Here is a 17,638-nt window from a genome sequence, read left to right as displayed (position 1 = left end):
AAAGATTGGCAAGAGCATAACAAAGTGAAGAGCATTTGGGAATGCTATTTCAAGTATTCTAGAAGCAAAACCACATAGTGACACCAAGCTATTCAGGAAGCTATAATTATCTACTCTGTTTTGGAGAATACTTGTGACAAACCAGCCAATGTTGCAAGTGGTGGCCTCAGATAAGAAAAGAAGTCTGTAAAATTCAAGCTTCAGCAGAAAACTAAGGATGAGTCACAACCAGGGTTAAAACTGAAACAAAAGCCCACGTTGTGTTAAGATCCTTCATTAAGATAAACACCCAAGATACACACACACACAATCCCTATTGCCTCCTACCAGGAACAGTTCAGTCTTTTCCTGATGATTTTATATACCCACCCTGTGGGGATACAGCTGACTGCTAGCAATTACCCTTGATACACCAGCAGGTATTTCCTGAGGGGAAATGACAATCCTAATAGCTAGTGGCTGGTAAGCCTCCAGCTGACTGAGACAGTTTTAACTCCTGACAAACTGGGGCCTGTCCATTCACCTTGTCACAAGTACTTTAATGCTTTATTTGGAGAGGACTCTATGTTTCTCAAAAAATTTTCAGAGGGCTTTTATGGGTACAAAACTTTGCATCTCTCTTTTCCATCTGCTTCTGGTTGCCGGGCTGTAAAGCAGAGATCTGGAAGAGGTCACAGCATGGCTCAGGCTCCCCAGCTAATCCACACTACTGAGCAAACATGAGGGTGTGAAGGTCTCTGAGGATGTGGCGTCACAACTGGTGAGGGAGAAGACTTTCCATGAGAGAGTAACAGAATCCACAAACCTTCCCAGGGCTGGATTTTCAAAGGCAGGTAAGACTGTGCCTGTGCCACCCTCAGGTGCACGTAGCTTCCCTCCTGCCAGCTTTGCCATGTCCTTGTGGCATGGCCTCCTCAGCATGTGCTGTACGCCTCAGCACCCTGCCATGCCCAGGAGCCACCAGGTAAGCTAAGGCTGGCCATCCTGTGTAATTTCTCTCCCTAGACCTGGCAGCAAGGGGCTGGTCCCAGCTGAATTGGGGTTCCCAGGGAAATCCAAGTTCAGCCCCTCACCAAGGAATTTAAATGACACTATTGGTGCTCAGTGAGCTAATTACCCACTTGCAAATTTGAATCAATGGCAACGACAATATTTTATTAAAAGGAGAAGGGAAAATTCCTAACTAAGTAAACCAACTGTCTAATATGCACTACCTAAGCCATAAAGTACAACTGTCTCCCAGCCTTCTTCAGCAAAGCTACACCAGCCAGTTGCTTCCTCCTTCCTGTGGTAACATCTCCTTCCCATTTTTGAGACTGTCAAGTTTTCCCGCATAAAAAGGTCAGTTCAAGCTACTTCTACTCTTCTGTCTTCCTCTTTCCCACCAGCATCTCTGCTAGCTGTGTCAGTTAACTGCTGCAGTTTCTGTTGTTTCACCTCTTAATAAAAATACACGTAGCACTAAGAGAACTATCAGTCTTCTTGCATACGTCAGACTCTTAAACAGGTTCTCCTATTTCACAACTTAGCAGGAGCGACTTTAATAGTCTTTCCACCTCAAACTTTCACATGCTTACGCAAGAAGCCGTTGCCTTACTTTAGCATGGTTACTCACCCTAGGAATATTAAACCATAACTAGCTAATACACACTTTCTGACACTATTCCTAAAACAAACTCTTTTCCAATTCATGACATGTTTTTCCTTTTCTCAGAAGTGGCTCTCAGGCACAACAAATGACATATATAAAGCAGCCATTTCTCAGGCCAGCCCATTGGATCCTATCCGTTCTCCTTGGCAGACGCTGACAGGAAGCCCCGCTGCTGGGGGCGGATTCCTGGTGGGAGGGAGAGTTACTGGAGTGCATTGCTTTAAGGTTAGACTTCCGCTTCCAATTTTTCACAGAGATTGTCTGTGAAACAGTCAGGTATAAGAGACCCCTAGTAGGGTATGGATAAACCCCATTGAGTTCAACAAGAATTTTGCTTCTCAGACATTTTGGCACTTCTGGAAATTCCACTGCTAAACCTCTCAGGGTGAACATGAATCTAAGGAGGACCCTCTCACCAGCTCAGACCCTGGATGACTTTGGCACCGGTCTGTATCAGTTTTGGGGTTTATAAAAATTAAACCCAACTAATGAAGATTTTAGAAAAAAAACAAACCTCTTCCATTTGGTCCTCCATTGATGAGATAAACAAAACCATAAGTCTCCTACATAAATATTTTCCCTTCCAATAATATACATACATACATGCATATATAATATGTGTATATATAGGAAGCACGAATAAAACAAATCAAATCTGTATCACCTAAAGATTTTGAAAATTCAAATCCAGATAGGTATAGTATGCAAACCTAAGGCATTGTATATATGGCATTTGGCACTCATTATTAGTTAGCAATAGTAGAATAAAATATTTAACAGTAACCAGGAATTAACAACATTTTGTTGGCTTTTGCTTTTTACTGTAAATCAACTTTAGTCTGCTGCTAGCTGGCTTTGTTTACTTAAAATGTTTCTGAATGCTCTATTAGAGACAAGCATTCTAATGTTATTGCCAAATTTTTGCCAGATTGAAAATGTGCATAGCTTATTTTCCTTTTAAGACTGCACAAGAACAGTATGTTTCAGGCCTCAGTTTGCAATTCCTGCAAGTTCTCACTGTTTACTTTTTTAAAAGACTGTAGTGCCTACATGGCCAAAGCACAGATCATGACCTTACTGTGCAAAATTTCACTAGTTTGCACAACTTCCTCAATACATCGTTCTGAATAAACTGTACTATATCACTGCCTCCAACACAGTTTAGAATTGCAGCTCCAATAAAGACATAGGCACATACCAGAGTTTCCAAATATTTGCTCAAAAGGGAGACAGAGAAGCAAAGTCTACAGCTAGAAAGTGCAATGCATTATACAATTATGTATCCTTTTTTGGGAAAAGACTACCAACAACTTAAAAAAAGCAGTCTTCAATGGACTGCATGAGTTGAATGCACTATAGGCTTTTTACATGACTCAAACTGTCAGTGTTTTTGTGTCAGTGTTAGAAGTACAGTCCAGCTCTCAGAATCTCACAAGCCAGAGCACAGAGGTGACCTAAGGGAGTGCATGACAGAAAAGGAAACCAGAGAAGTGGCTGAGGCCAGTAGGCAAAGCTGTAGCAACTTCTTGGTTTGCTTATTTTTTAAGTGGAGGAATATAGGTAGGGAAAAACATTTGACTTCGGAGAGAGTGAGATGAAGACCAAAGTAAACTAGCTGCCAGCCAACAGAAAAGGAGAGACATTATTTTTGTGCACTGAGTAAAATGTGAGCTGTTGCCCTTCCCTCACTGCTCCTTTCCATGTTCTTCCTTCCCAGATCAGCAGCCCACACTGGTCACTCTCTTTGGGCCATTTCTTGCTGAAGAGGAGATTACTGTGTCTAGGCAGGACTTTGCAGAGGACAATTTCAGTTTCCAAATGATATCTCCACGCTCCTTGACCTGGCTTGATAGCAGTGCAGAATGGTTCCCTGGCCACCCAGGGAGAGTTTGCCTCCATACTTCTGGACAATTGGGTTTTTTGCTCCCTTCTTGCAGCGTCAACCCAGTATTGCACTGGCAAGCACAGAGCCAGTCATTTTTTTTAAAGATCTGTGCAAAGGTTGTGGGATGCACACCACACCAGGCTTAACAGATTGATTTAACATGAAATATCTACAGGATATTTAGATTACACTCAGGTTAATGTTTGCAAGTAGACCCCAGATGTTTTCTTCTGCAAGTGCCAGCAATCGTTTCTCCTTGGTCTCCAAGAGCAATCTGGAGAGAAAAAGAAAAAAAGAAAATTAAAAGAAAAAAAACCAACAACAACAAAAAAGGAGGGGTAAGGCATTTATTATAAGCACAGTAATGAAAACTAGAATCTCTGCACTCTTCTTTCATCATTAAAGTCTTCCTGATCTTAACTCCTGACCGGATTCATGTCGTCTTCTCCGAACACCTGCACTGAAGAAAACCTCTCTGGACTATCTTATTGGCACTATCCACTTTCTGAAAAATGATTCCTTATAGATGTCAATCTGTAGTACCCATGTGGTATGTGTTACTCAGCCTTTTACATGAAGCTGAGCAGAAATAAGGGGATACTTTTACAAAGGGGAGGAATTGCACTCTCAGGAAAAAGCAGCTGATGTCTGACCATGGTAATTTAAACATTGTTCTGGTGTTTTGGGCAACCATCTATCAAAACACAACTAACGTATACCATAATAAGAAACAAGGCAATGAGATAGAGAAGGTAATACTTAATGAAAAAAAAGATATGATGAAGATTGGTCTCTCTAGAGAGAAGCAAGGGATTTTGAAATAATCTGTGTTTGTGTACACAGAAAACAGAAGAATTAAGAACACAATTACTGGGAGCAGAAAGGACAGCAGAAAGAGTAAATACCAAAATGTCTGTAATAAACAGGGATGGTCAGAAGGGGGAGAGTGGCTAATGTCCACATGTAGTTGGCTTTTACCAGTGAGTGCCAGTGATACACATCTATTATAATGGGCATGCAACCAAGTGAGTATAACTTGTAGAGGGAGAGAGGATATAAAGAGGAAAAAGAAGAAATGTGCTCTGCTTTTGTTGTAAACACTGACGTTAGGTAAATTATGGAAAGGGAGGAGAAATTCTTAGGAGAGTGAGAGCAAAGATTTGAGAGAAAGCTCAGTTACACGAATTAAAAGTAAAAATAGACACAAATGTAAAATGAAGTCTGCACAGTTATTCCTTGAAAAGAAACGGATTACCATCACCAGAATTCCCCAACTACTTTCAACTTTATCCCTCTCTGTGGGGCTAGAGTTATTAAGCTGCAGTGCATTTCTTAATGACTGGATCATATTCTAAAGTTCAGAATTACAACATAGCACAGGAAATATTTATTTCTCCAGCAGCCTAAAGTTCATTGCCTCTTAGTGAAGACTTTCTATGTCAAACGACACCTTTCAAATCTCCTTCTTAATGAAATGCAAAAAGAGCAAAAGGGAAACAAAAGAGAATGTACTTTTTTCTCTGACTTATTCAGAAATTGCTCATCTTTTGTGTTCAAGTTTTAAATAATAATAAAAAAATCATACTGGGGCAGAAACTACACCAGAAGAATTCAAGACAAGACTCATTTCAGAAAGTTATGAACATCTTGTAATAGTGGGGAGGCAATAATAACAAGAACTACAGTTTTAACTAGTGGTTACTGAGTGCTCTGCCTGAAGTAATAAAGATTTGATTTTCCTAAATACAGACTGAACTGCACGCAGAGGTAGTAGCTGCTTCTGGATATGGCAAAAGATAATAACCTCGCAATACACATGGGAAAAACAAAGACCAATAGAGAAGCCATGCTGAATTTAACCTTGATTTGAACACAGCCTGGCTCTGACATGGGAGATCATTAAGACAAAGGCTCTGCTACCACCTGCCCCCCATGGTGGGAAATCTCATTTGTTTCTGCCCAAGCATAAGTCAGGACAAGGATTCCCAACCAGTTCACAGTTAAAGGCTTTGGGCTGCCACTGAGAAGTGGTTCCAGACTGGTTCCTTCCTCCCCCACTGAGGATGCTCATGGGATGAGGTAACTTCATCCATCCTTCACTTGTTTTCTTCATTGCAGAGAAAACAGTTGCTCAGACAGAAAATGTTCTCCCTCTCTTTTTTTTCCCTTCTCTCTTTTTTCTTTTTTTTTCTTTTTTTCTTATTCTTCTTTACTGTCGTTGTTGCCTTTTGCTGACTGGCATTAAACAAACTTCTCATTCCCATGATCCACCACACATCCAAAACTGTAGGGAATATCCAAGTCATTACCACAATATAATAATAATTTATTTTCACAGGATCTACCATCAAGGAAAAAAAGACTTAAGAAATCTAGAAATGGCAATGAGGACTCTAGGGAGAGGTAGAGGAGAAGTTGGCTCAAGGAGAAGAGAATGGTCCATAGATCACATACTCGTAGCCAGGCTTTGTCCCTTCCCAGCAGTCATTGTAGCTAAAATCACCCAAGAATTTCAAGAGCCCATCCCACAGCACCCCGTTCTACAAAGCCTCTAGGGTCCAGAATGCATTCAGGAATGAAGATGTAGAATAATTCATGGGGAAAAATGTGTTACTCTTCCTCTGCACCAGAACAGAAGAGTTGATTAATTACCGAGGAGAGGTTTACAAAGTAACACAGTGCAAAGCCATATCCAGCAACTCCATCTTTCCATGTGAGAAATAGTTGAATGATCTTCTAAACATTTTTCAAGTCAGCACATTCCTTTTTCCATCGTTGTCTTCTACTAATATCTTTATCTTCGGGTTCGTTGTTCTTTTCCCATTCATTTTTCAAATGCTCTTTCTGTCTCATTTTTTAATATGTAACCTCCCTTCCTGCAACAGCTATCAGTGATTTTCATCCCTTAGCAAGTTGAAGCTCTGAGGAGATAGTTTAAACCATATTTCCTTTTTCCAGAAGTAAAAGGTTGAGAACTCAATGATATTGTGATAGACAAATCGTTTCAAATAAAAATAACAGTGCACCCAGAGCTTTTTGTGATGCTTAACTGAACCAGAACCAAGCTTTCACTGTTGAAACTGTGCAGGGAGTAATTCCTCCTTTATATGTGTTCACATTTCCTCTTAACGTGCTTAGTGAAACAAGTCAAATGTTCCAAAATAGGAACATCTACAGTTGGGGACTGGGCCTTTCCAAGAAACAGGTGTAAAATATAGCAGAATTCTCACGAAAGACTCTTGAATTCTTCTCAGGAGATTTGTAGCTTCCTATCTGAAGACCAAATATTTGGATACATTTCAGTTGTAAACCCAAAGCTTTGATTAGATAATTTGGTACACCAAATTGGTTTAAGTCAACCCACAACCAAACTGGAATTCTCCTTATTCTCCTCAATTTGTGAATCTCACCAGTTGTTACGGATGATGCATTGACATGGTGCTTCATAAAGCACACCAGAAATTTTACACCTGAGATGGCAGAGCAGAGAGAATCACAATGCAATGTTATCACTGCTACACCTGAGAATTAGCACCCACATGCAAAACATTAAAAAAAAAAAAAGACCTCTGGGATAAAAGTAGTGATAGAACTAATGCATGAAATCACATACAGCCTTTTATCCTGTTTATTTAAGGATATTTGAACTAAGTAAATTTGGTACACCAAGAAAATAAATCAGTCACAGTGCCCACTGTTCCTTTAATTTACTTAATCGATATGCAATATAAAAGGAAAAGTGCAAGTGCAATTATGTACACAGATAGTATACCTGGCGTAAAGTGTACTATATCATATTAATATAGTAAAAAAGCCAGAACATAATGAATAAACAACATTCAGATGGTTGTATTAAGTGTCCTGATCCACCATGTTTCCTGTTCCCTCTGCTAAGTAAATATATGCTCTGACTGCTGAAATTTCAAATAAATACTCTTGAAAAACAATGGAAGCACATGCTATTATTTCAGCTGAAAGGGTGAATTTTAGAGCAAGGAAATTCATAGAAATTGAAAGAATTACAGTTCAAATAATCAATAAGGATCTGAGCAATTCAGATTCTCAGTGTAAATATTATGATATTGGAATGTGGCTAATTTTTTTGTGGGGAGGCCATCTCATTTAATTTCATCTTGCAGTCCTTGGGCAGCTTTTCTGCATTTAAAAAGGAGCACTCAGTGTTGGTATTTTCTACAGTTTAGAAAATCACCCTGCTTTGAATACAATGCAGGCATTTCCATCAGAAATCTCCCAGATTCCTGGGCCAAACCGAAAACCAGAGCGTTCGCATTTTAAAGCTAGCAAAGAAAGCGAAAGGCATAGTTTCTCCGGTTATGTACTAAAGCGCGCACGCAGAGCTAGATGGGGAGCATGTGCCTACATATGTGTATCTGCCACTGATACGTTTCAATCAAGGAAGCAGTAAACTTGTCCCATGTGTTAATTGTTTCTTCTATCGTTCAGATTCCAGAGGACGCTGGAAGCCCCCAGTAAAGACATGGTATGTCGGAAGACTTACCAAAACAAGCCTTTTTTTGAAATGTGTCTTTCAGCAACTTGTGAAATTCCTCACCTTCATCTTTCATTCCCCAGGGAGCAGGCTCTGAGGAGGTGGACGGCACCAACTAACTGGCTGCTTTGAAATTACAGACCATTTGACTGAGAAAACTTGAAAGACGTAATCTATTTTTCTACTGACCTTGCGGTTCCCCCATATGAGCCTACCACCATCGTATCTGCAGTTACGGATTTTGGCTGCCACTTCCTCCTATATTTTTAACAGATGGGTTCATTCATTAGTACGCTTTTTCTCATGCCTGCATTTAATTTTCCTCTTCCCCCATCCTCAAAGCGCCAACTTCAAATGCAACGTTTCCTCTCTCGGAGACGTGTCACCCTCCCCAGCCCCGCAGAGGCTGAGGAGCCTGAGACCTCGCTCCGTTAGCACGAGGAGTGCACCGCGTGTCGGCCGCCCCACACCAAGAAAGAGCTTTCTGTGAAATACAGAAAATCCTTTCTGCAGAAAGTGGCAGTAAGTGCCCAAAATTTTGGTTTTATATTCCCAAAAGCATTGGTTGTTATTTAGCATTTAAATTTCTTGCTAATTGATTGACAAATTAAATGCACGTCACTGAATAGGAGGTCCACGTTAACATTAAAAGGATTTAACAGGATTTACAGGATTTTAACATTACAGGATTTTACTTGCAGGTGGAGAAAAACAAATATTTAGGGTAATAAAACCTTCATTAACTAAGGACTTCCAGGAGAGTCACAGAAGTAAAACTTAGGCAGCTATTAGCAATCTGACACGATGCTGTTTATATAGGTCAAGTCTTTGGAGTGTCCGTTAGCCCTGTAATGATTTCTTAATATCTGTAATTTTCCTTAAGGCTAAACAAATGAGGAAGCCATCTTGTTTTCCACATCGTTGGACCTAGCATGCTCCAACAGATTACCATGGCAACCAGACAGAGTGTGCCCGGTGTGAAGACAACGGTGTAGGCCTCATTTCCTGAAAGCATGTTCCTACTGAGGTTGAATCGCCAATTAAAAGACTTTTCTGTCCTCCAGGGTTTCGGAGATGCAAATAGAGTTGTGAAGCCTGGCTGGTCAGCTTCTTTACCTGAGCTAGTCACTCTTACTGATTGTCTAAATATAGGAAAGAATCCAGCAAACAGGGAAAGAGGTGCTTCTGGAACTTCATCAAGGACTGGATTAACCCTCCAGAAAAAAACAAAAGTCAAGGTTGCTTTGAAGAGTGGACTGAGACGATTCTTGTTGTGATTTTTGATTACTGAGTAAACAGCTTGAACAAGGGGGTGTTCTCCAAGCCTTGGAAGACGCTCACAGTGCATCTTCTACAGCATCAACAATATCATGATTTGTCATCAGCCCTCTGTCAGTGTGTCTGAGTCACACACATTTGGTATAAGTAAGGATTAATTATAGATCTAATAAAAAAAAAAAAAAGACATGAGACTGTGGGATGACGGTTCCAACATAGCTTTTAGGCATCATTCATCTTCTTACAAATGCCTTATTGTGGCATATTTCTATTTTAAAAAAAAAAAAAAAATCAGCTGCTCACAAGTTGTCTTTATTAAAACAGAACTAAATTTTATAAAAAAGGGTAAGCTTTATAGTACCATCAGTTAATGAATTGTCTCACCAAGATATCAGTTTGCTTCGCACAAAATCGTGGCTACAGCAGATTCAAACTAAAAATTATCTGTAATAATTTTTCCTGTTTTGTTATACTGAAACTGGTTTAGAGAAGACACTAGAGGAAATGGAGAAATATGATAGGACTGCAAATACTCACAATAAAGTAACATTTTGCTCAAAGTAAAATAATTTATTTAGTAGTGGTCATTGTCAAAATATAGATCGAGCACTGAACAAAACAGAAAGAGATGCTGCAAGTTGAACTCAGTATAAGATCTGCCTTCACTCATTTATAGTTGTTCACTTTCATGTAAATGTCTCTTATTGAAGGACATCCATCACAAAAGTCCAAAAGCCTTCACACTCTTCAGAGATATGGCTAGAACAGCAATCAGAGCCAGAAGACTAAGAAAAAAACATCTATGTATAATGCGAATCCTGTTTGGATACTCACTGACCACATAGAGGTTTTCAGTCATGAGTTCCTGAACAGCAGTAGATCCTAAAGCACCTTTGTATTATTTTGTTCCCGCTCAGCAAAGCAGAATCTAGCATTAGGTTTATTTAGTACATGCAGGGCATGCCCTTATACAGGAGATCAGTATAAGACATAGGGTGAATTAGGTTTAACATACAGACCTACATTTTGTACTATACTCCAAATGAAGGACACACAGGAGAAAGGTTGATACGTGTACAGCATGAAGTCCATGTCTGTTCATTTTAAGATGCAGACAGGTCCCTGTTAAAATTTTTCAAACTTGTCTTCTATTGATTTCCATGAGAATCTCAGGTGCTTTTGAGTCCTATTTAAATGCCTAAATACGTTACCGACTTCCTTCCATATCACAGTAAGTATACTCAGAACCCTAATTCAGAAAAATAACTGCTTCTAAACTAAAAACATTAACATTCACTCTATTACTCTCCCTAGACCATCACTCAAAATATAATTCTGTCCTCTCCACTGAATGAATATGATTCCCTGTTATTGAATCTAACTAGCTAAATACATTCTGTTTAAGAGTTATCTTGCAGATAAACTCAATAACTGCCTGCCTTGGACAATCAACAGCAAATTGTGGCTGTGGTTTTGGCTCACTGACTAATCAGCATTTCCTCTAACAGTTTCCTAGACACAGTGCTGTCCAATTTGACAGAGCTCATTAGTTTCCAACTCTTGAGAAAAACAAAGTGTTGCTATAAAAAAATTGTTGAAAGAGTCAAATAAAAATTCAATTTGCATGTACCTTTGCATGCTGGAATGGCTAAGAAGACTTCTTGCCTTAAGGAAAAATGCCAAATTTTAAGAATTACTTTAAAAGACTACATTTTAAAATTGATAGAAACAATATAGGAAATATATAGCACCATATAAAAATGATCAATTCTCACTTGTAATACTGAGCTCGGTTGTGGTTGACTCACTCTCAAGAAAGATAAAGCAGAGATTGATGAAGTCCAGAGTAGAGGTAGAAGTAAGGTGGGATTTATATTGGATGAGAGATTAACCCAGACAGGACAAGAGTAACAGGAGACTTGATGGAGGTGTACAAAATTGCTATTGGTATAGTAATAAACTGATCAATCTCTCCTTTTATTAAACTTGTCCCATCATATAACAACATAGAGTTGCAAATTAAAAGGCAATAAATTCCAATTAGAAAGAGAAGTATTTACTTACGAGAGACATAGTACTGCACAATGTCATTAAGTGAAATACTATGGATACAGTTTAAAAAGAAGGCTAGTTACAACCATTAATACCTTCTGTAGACATGAAAGCCATCACAAATGAGTATTAAATCTTATGTCATGGGGTATATAGAAAATGCAATTTTTCCTCCTGGCCTGGTTCACTGACAAGGATTTTGCCTCCCTCTGTAGCATCTACTGTCAGCTGCTGCCAGCTTATTCTTTATAGGTTTTAATTTTGTTTCACTGCCCACTGGTTGTAATTATCTCAGATGCATGAAAATAACATTTTATCAACTGATTTTTATCCTTTTCCATTTGGCAAACATCGGTTTCTTGTGTGTGTTTTGAGCCAAGCTGAAATCAACACATCTGTTTCAGTTTAATATCTTCAGTTTATATAACAAGACCTATGCAGTAATATGATGTCTTTACAGTGGTGTTTCCTAACCAGTGAAATCAGGCCAAAACACCTATGGCACTTCAGAATTTTACTGATTATAGGTAATCAAGGCCTTGATTATATATTTCTGCTAAAAGACACCTTTAGTCAAGCCAAACCACCTTTTCTTTTTTGCCAGCATTATCAATTGCTCAGGAAATAGCGTGCTTAGTTAATTATTACTTTGGCATCAGCAGATGGGGGACAAATAATCTCAGTTCAAGAGCTGCAGAAGTAATGGGCATTGTTTTGTTTTACAAATTCCTGGTGATGCAGTATGCAACTTAAATAACAAGGATTGGGTAGTGCTTTTGGCATCCTGTGATACCATGAATAGCTGCCACTGAAACCAAGAATCCTTCAAGTGACATCCTTTGCAAACCTGCCTGAAGACACAAGGGTTGAATTTGCTTTGGAGACAACAAGGCACAAAATTCCAGTCTGCTTCCAAATAACTAGCCCTTAGTGATAAGGGTCTTTGGATCCAAATACAAATTGTCATCAGTTTTCAGATGTTTGATCTGTAGCTTGAAGTTGAATCTATATGACAGTAAATAATTAAAAAGCAAAACCAGTAAGATTTAGAATCATGACAGCTTTTGCTCAGACGATAGTATCCTTATGTCAGGACCCCAAAAGCATCCATAGGTCTTGCCCTGATGGAGCCTGCCACTATCACCAACCAGGTCCTGTTCGGACCTTGTGGGATGGTGCCTAGCTGATGAGCACCCTGCCTATGTGGAGGTCACACTTGGCTTCTGGCTTGTCCTCCCTCATGCACTGAACCTGCTCTTGATGCTCCCTGACACCTTAGGTATGTGTTTCTAAAAATTTCAACCTGAAGGTTATTACAACAGTGATTTTCACCTGAATAGATGATTTCTCTAACCTTCAGCTCTGCATATTTATTCTGAGCCCAAACACCCATCTGGGGTCTTCCAGCATGGTTTTTTCCTAGTGATAACAATTCTGTGCACCAGTTTGTGCTATTCTGAGTAGTTCTATCCACAAACAGAAAGCATTTCTGACGGTGCTAAGGAGTTCAAAAATAGCTCCACAGTTAATTTCCAAATAGAATTCAAAAGTACAGCCGTTTTCCACAACCATCCCCAAGTCACTGTTTCTGAAAATCATTTTCAGCTGATTCCTGGGATGGTGATAGGCAGCACACACAACGAAGTGAGAGCCCCTTCACTTACAATAGGTTCTTTGCTCAGACTCTGGATTTGGTCCTCTCTGCAGCTCCAGAGGAGTTTAAATTACTTGGTCATTCAGCTATTGACTGGATAAAAGTATCACTTCTACTCTTCCTGCTGAACCTGTCTCACTATCAAGAAAAAAACTTCAAAACTCATTGGCCGGAGAGAAAATACAGAAGAGAAATTTTAGACCATTCTTCAAGAATAGTTTATGAATTCTATCAAGTAACTGTTAATGCAAAATATACAAACAATATTTGAAAATAGGACCAGTTTCCTCCTTCTATCTCTTACAACTCAGACTGAAAAAGCTCTTCTAATGATACATGTGCTGGATCACAACCCAGCTAATCTGTTTAGCTGCTTTGGCTCTGCTGGATTTCTCTGTCAGAGAAGTATTAATCTTTCATTGTGGTCACACCACAAAGATGGTTCAGCTATGACTTAGGGGGACCCATAGCAATGCTAAGTTATCTACATTTATTTCATGATAATTATAGTCTCAGAGCCTGCTCAGAGGCAGAAGGCCACCTCACTATAACTAAAGATCCTTAAATTCATCAGCCTCACATCAACCTCTCAGTTGTCCACAGAAGTGATCGAGAATAATCTTAGGTGATCTTAGGTGTCCAATGACTAAAGAGAAAACTTAAGACCGCTATGTTTCCAAATTCCTTGAGTTGGCTTGCTAGACTTAGTTGTAACTCAGAGGTTGTTCTTCACTCAGATGTTATGAGCTGTGTTCAGTCCACATAACTTCAGCTGTACCTTTTTCAGTCCTGTATTAGGAGCTTCAAGTTCAAAGGATCCTGAGTAAACAGGATGTAGCCTTCTATTTCACCAGAACACTTTGGAAAACCTTATCCTTTCATATTCAATAAAGAGATGGCATCTTTCCACAGTCCTCTTCCAAAGTAATGGATTTCCAGAGCTAATGCTTTGAACTATAGCAAATTTGGGAGCTATTCAATACTCTCTCTTTAGTGAAACTTGCATTTCCCCCTTTTACCATGTTTCTCATTCTCCACCAAAGCAGGAAGTATTGTTCTCATGTTTTAGAATTCTGAGAGGTAAAATTGGGCAATAAATCCTTACATGCTGATATCTTATGTTTTAGCAGAGGAACAATTTATATTGAATAATAAGCAAAACAATTTTCAGTTGGATGACTGACAAAAGAAATCATTGTTCATTCTTGCGCAATGAACCATGAAAACCAAGTCGAGTTAAGAATGAAAATACAGTTGGTACTTTCATGCTGCAGGCAAAGGACTGGGGACTTAGAAACTAGCTGAGCTCATTGTCACTAGATTTCATTGAAACTCAAGAGGTTGCACTCATGGAGAGGTTATCTGTACTTTTTTTCTTGATCTCAGTCCACATGGTTTCAACTTTACCCTTTTCAGTTTCACTGGAGCTTCAGATCCAAATGATTTCAAAACCTCAGAGCAAACTTCACTTGAAATCATTCTTCTCATGGAACTCACCTAGAATTAAGAGTTTTTTCAACCCAAAATCATTAAGTAGTCAGTTAGCATGAAAACTGATCTTTAATGATACAATACATTCAAAAAGGAGGCATGTCTTAATGATCAAAGATTAGTCTGAGTTTTATTTCTATAGGAGAAGGTAAATGTGGGGATTGGACAACTAACAAGATGCATTCTGTATTTCATATTGTTAGTACTTCTCACAAAGCAATTCTCGTTTAACACAGGATGTGATTCAGAAGCTCTTATGCACCTGCATGATGCCACCCAAGTCCCTCAGGTTACTCATGGGAAGGATGAATGCAAGATCAATTCTGTCTGAGGTTCCACGTACATCGCTGATACCTGAGATCATAGATACAGCTAGTCAAATAATGGCAGAGAAAAAATGGCAATTTGCTGATCAGGAGGACTTGTAAAAGTACATGTTGGGTCCATTAAAAAAGACAGAGACAACAAAGCATAAGAGCGGCTGAGGGAACTGGGGTTGTTTAGCCTGGAGAAAAGGAGGCTGAGGGGAGACCTTATTGCTCTCTACAACTACCTGAAAGGAGGTTGTAGAGAGGTGGGGGTCGGTCTCTTCTCCCAGGTAACAAGGGATAGGATGAGAGGAAATGGCCTCAAGTTGCACAAGGGGAGATTTACACTGGATATTAGGAAAAATTTCTTCACTGAAAGGGTTATCAAGCATTGGAACAGGCTGCCCAGGGAAGTGGTTGAGTCGCCATCCCTGGAGGTATTTAAAAGACGTTTGGATGAGGTGCTTCGGGACATGGTATAGTGGTGGTCTTGGCAGTGTTAGGTTTATGGTTGGACTCGATGATCTTAAAGGTCTTTTCCAACCTATACAATTCTGTGATTCTGTGATTCTGTGACATCATTATTCCATTATTATATATAAACACATGGTGACAGACGTCTTGAATGCAGTGTGCCATGTTGGGCCCCCATTTCAAAATATGAGAACTGGAAAAATTCAAAGAAGGGAAATATGGGAGATCAAATGTGTGGAATAGTTTTTGTACAAGGAACAGATAAGCAGACTAGGGCTTTTCAGCCTGAAAAAAAGGATGCCCGAGGGAGGACGTGACAGAAGCCTATAAAATCAATGGCATGAAAAGGGTGAATAGGAACTGATTGTACTTTGTTTTTCCCTCAGTACAAGAACACTTGCTAGTATAAAACAAGCCATATAAACAACACAAACAATTCCAAGAAACCCCAGTTTAACTACCTACCTTAATATTCCACAGTAGCAGTATTTCTTTTTAAATGTACACAATTGTCTGTCTGAAAATCTATGCAGTAAGTTCAGCTATGTGAATGCCATCAGATCTTTTCTGAACAGCTTGAATTAGGTGAATACCCACCTACAGCCATAACTGAGAACTGAAACTGAACCCCTTCTAAATTACGTGTATGCATTTCTTACTTCCATGATGTTTCTGCAGTGTGGAAATATAAACAGTCTCCCAGCCCACAGAAAAACAATAAATTTCTGACATTTCTTTTGACAGATCTCAGACTTATGACCTTCTGGTAAAATCAGCTACCAAAATAAAACCAAGGTTTTTTGGGGAGCTTTTTGGGTCCATTTGGAAATCTAAAATTGACTATTTGGAAATCTGCCCTTGTCCTCTGCTGCTCATCAGTGGAATGCTGTCCTGCTGATACTGTCTGATGGCTATTAATATGCATCCCTGTATATTGGACCAAAGGCTCTGGAGTCTGCTCTGCTACCAATACTGTGAAAAATATTATTCCGACAAACCTTCACCGTGAAGCCATGTTAATCAAGTGACAGATAGTTAAAAGCACATAGTAAAGATACAGTTGGAGGTGATGTGACTGGAACAGAATGCCTGTGAAGAATTAGGGAACATCAAATTAAAATCTGTGGTGGCATGTTGAAAATGAATGAAATGAGATATTCTTCTCTGAAAGTATAGTTAAATTGTGTCACTTATTGACACAATATATCATGGATGCCAAAAGACTTCATGGTTTCCCAAAATTATTAAATAGAGTAATAGAAGAACAAGACATCAATAGCTGTTAAGCACAGAGATAATATCCGTGGTTAGGGAAATACATGAACTGCAGATTGCTGGAAGTTCATTAACTATGACTATAGGATTGTCCATCACTTATCCAAAAGCAGTTATCCATTTTTGGCCACTTTCAGATAGCAGTTTAGGTGGATCTTTGGTCCAACCTACTGTGGCTATTCTTATGCTCTGCCTTGATCCCTTCAACATTCCTCCAGGTTATGTCACATGCTGACATCTCCTCTGTTTCCATCTTTTCTCATCAGTAATTTGCTGTCAGAAAGACTGAGCGATGGGTAGCCACTTGCTTGTTGAAAACCCTAATGGGTTATGTCCTACTATGTCCTACTATTATTTCCAAATTAGAGCACTTCCAGAACACAGCTGGATTTCTGTGTTTTGCAAGATCTCTGCAATCTCTTTGCACATCTGGCCAGGCAATTGACTCATTAGAGACAACTAGTCCCCCAAGGAGACTGGTTTGTCCAACTAAGCTTATGAAATTGTGTTATGCTATGGTTTGCCTTGGCCAATCTGCTAACAAGAATATTAATAGTAATTCCTATTGTTATTACTATTGTGTAAAGTTTGTGTAGTTCTCTGGCCTCCACGAATATCCTCTGTCATCTGCTCTTTTATACATCCCATGCCACTTTTACAAATGGTCTGGCTCCCTGCCTGCAATCTTATACCCAGCATTTACTGTATTAGCCAATCAACTTCATTTTGTTTCATCATGACCCTGATGGTTCATGACCTAGTGCAGGGACAGCAGTTACCTATCTCACTTTCCTTGGGGGCAAGGGAGTGCTACCAGCGCATCACTTTTTTATCTGGCACTCAGGGAATTACTGGGATCACTTCTTGCCCCAAGCCCATGCCAAGTTGAACAGCTGAGCTTCATGGGACCAAGGTTTAGAGGTTTTGAACAACACTTTGAGAACAACTTGCAGCTTTTGGTTACATTTACAATATTATGTGAAATATATATCTGCTAGGCATGTTGGTGGGCTACAGAGAGGAAAATAGAGAGCCAAAGTGGATAAGCAAACCAATAATA

The 17,638-nt window shown here is 39.3% G+C and overlaps 1 long non-coding RNA gene across 1 annotated transcript; it reads left to right on the top strand.

Moving 5' to 3' along the window:
• Nucleotides 1-569: 569 nt before the first annotated feature.
• LOC142407727 (uncharacterized) lies at nt 570-9,639 on the top strand. Its single transcript, XR_012775023.1, has 4 exons — nt 570-833; nt 8,001-8,037; nt 8,130-8,214; nt 8,930-9,639. It is a non-coding gene; the product is annotated as an uncharacterized LOC142407727 (long non-coding RNA).
• Nucleotides 9,640-17,638: the final 7,999 nt, after the last annotated feature.

This window comes from Mycteria americana, chromosome 3 (genome assembly GCF_035582795.1).
Source record: "Mycteria americana isolate JAX WOST 10 ecotype Jacksonville Zoo and Gardens chromosome 3, USCA_MyAme_1.0, whole genome shotgun sequence".
Classification (NCBI taxonomy): Eukaryota; Metazoa; Chordata; class Aves; order Ciconiiformes; family Ciconiidae; genus Mycteria; species Mycteria americana.
The sequence above is the reverse complement of the archived record's forward strand: the minus strand, read 5'-3'. Positions and strand labels throughout refer to the sequence as shown.